General features: G+C 42.6%; 1 pseudogene; it reads right to left on the reverse strand.

The window, feature by feature from the left end:
• Positions 1-1,016: 1,016 nt before the first annotated feature.
• On the reverse strand, positions 1,017-2,163 carry LOC112853606 (olfactory receptor 2J3-like; annotated as a pseudogene).
• Positions 2,164-2,472: the final 309 nt, after the last annotated feature.

A 2,472-nucleotide genomic window follows, 5' to 3' on the forward strand; every position in this document is an offset into this window, starting at 1 on the left:
CCAGAGCTTAGAAGTCTGTCTGCCTCAGATATTCCTTACTGCTCCTCAGGCTAACTGTGTACCCAAAACACTTCTCCTAATAATCCCTGGCCTTTAATGACCCTTACCTTACAGGTTATATCACACAACTCTTTAAGTGATTTCCACCTCTTATACACTTCCCACTGCCTCGAGAAAGAAACACATATGCTTATGTTTACTTCAGTATTTCAGAGACTTTCTTGTTATAATTCATAAAACTCATTTTCTTACTGATGCTATAGGGTATTAAAGAATACAGACCAAAATTCCTCTCTACATTAATTCCAAAAAGAATAACAGGATTGCAGAAAAGATTTAAGATATTTCACTATGTCTTTAGTTAAACCAAAAATAGAAAACAAATTTTAGGGCAAATTCTTCCTTAAAAGGAAAAAATTAGAAGACAATAGTCTAGGTTTTTAAAAATTAAGTATATCATCATTCTACAGGAATTTTATTTCTTAATTTCAATTAAGGATAGGATACCTTTGTTTTATTTATTGTACCATGGAAAATACTGATTTTTGATCTTTGTTTTATTTTTACTTTTTTTTTTTTTAATTTTTTTTCAACGTTTTTTTATTTATTTTTGGGACAGAGAGAGACAGAGCATGAACGGGGGAGGGGCAGAGAGAGAGGGAGACACAGAATCGGAAGCAGGCTCCAGGCTCTGAGCCATCAGCCCAGAGCCCGATGCCGGGCTCGAACTCACGGACCGCGAGATCGTGACCTGGCTGAAGTCGGACGCTTAACCGACTGCGCCACCCAGGCGCCCCTTATTTTTTTTTTTAAACATTTATTTTTGGGACAGAGAGAGACAGAGCATGAACGGGGGAGGGGCAGAGAGAGAGGGAGACACAGAATCGGAAACAGGCTCCAGGCTCCGAGCCATCAGCCCAGAGCCCGATGCCGGGCTCGAACTCACGGACCGCGAGATCGTGACCTGGCTGAAGTCGGACGCTTAACCGACTGCGCCACCCAGGCGCCCCTTGATCTTTGTTTTAAATGGATGTTTTCTCCATTGGAGAGTGATTAGTATTTAGGCAGACTGTTTAATTCATATCTGTGAGTCAGAGCTCTGTGGTTCTGAGAGAAACACACTCCACTGGTGTTGAGTGAGTAAATGGGAGAGAAGACGATGGATGTATGCAGACAAGTCCTTACTGAGGAGGCACTGTGTTGTCTTGTGAAGGTCATGAGTGCACAGGCCTCTTCTGTCCCACTAGTCTCCTTACTGCCCCTCTTACATCTTTGTTTCTGAGAGTGTAGATTAGAGGGTTGAGGCTAGGTGTGACAACAGTATAAAAAAGGGCAATGAACTTGCCTTGTTCTTGAGAACTTCCTGATGGTGGCTGCAGATATATGCACAAGATTGGAATGAAAAAGAGGGACACAACCATAAGATGGGCTCCGCATGTTCCAAAGAGTCTCTGAAGTCTGGTTGATGACTGCAACCTCAGCACAGTACGAGCAATGGCAACATATGAGCTGAGAATCAGGATGAGTGGTATGAAAACAAAAATGGAGCTTGTGATCAGGAGGGTCAGCTCATTAGCACGGGTATCAACACACGATAATCGCAGCAGTGCTGGAACTTCACAGAAGAAATGGTCCACTTGGTGATGTCCACAGAGGGGGACCCAGGAGATAAAGGAGGAATGAAGTGCTGAGTTGGTAAAGCCACTGACCCAGGAAACCACAGCCAACAGGTGGCAGAAACGAGGGTTCATGAGCACGGTGTAATGTAGGGGTCTACAGACAGCTGCATAACGGTCATAGGACATGACCACCAGGAGGACACACTCTGTGGTTCCCAGTGCAAGGGCAAAGTAAAGTTGAGTCATGCAACCGGCGTAAGAGATGGTCTTTTCTGGGCCCCAGAGATTGACCAGCAACTGAGGGATGGAGCTGGTGGTGTAGCAGAGATCCAGAAAAGAGAGGTTTGAGAGGAAGAAGTACATGGGAGTGTGGAGATGGGCGTCCAGGTATGACAAGACAATGATAAACAGGTTGCCTATCAATGTCGTCAAGTAGAACATCAAGATAAGCACAAAGAGAACTACTTCCAGATGAGGCCAATGTGAAAAACCCAGTAGAATAAAGTAGCTTTCAGAACTTGCATTTTTCCCCTTCATCATTCATTCCTTGTTACCTGAGAAAAGAATCACATACTTCCCCAAAACGTAAGAAAATGCTCCAAGAATCATAGGGACACATGGAAAAGAAACAGAAGCCAGTTTAAAAGGACTACCACTGTTCAACGCTGGGACATTTTGGGCATTAAGAGAAATAATGCTAATGAATTGAGAGAAGTAAGAATCCAAAACCTCATAGTGATATATTTATAAATTATTAGTGGAGAAGAAAATATTATTTCTGTCAGTAGGGATCCTAATAATGTGTATAGAAGGAATGGTAGAGTTAAAAATGGTAAATAGATACTAAAAACTA

Source organism: Puma concolor, chromosome B2 (genome assembly GCF_028749965.1).
Source record: "Puma concolor isolate L17-30 chromosome B2, mPumCon1.1.hap2, whole genome shotgun sequence".
Lineage (NCBI taxonomy): Eukaryota > Metazoa > Chordata > Mammalia > Carnivora > Felidae > Puma > Puma concolor.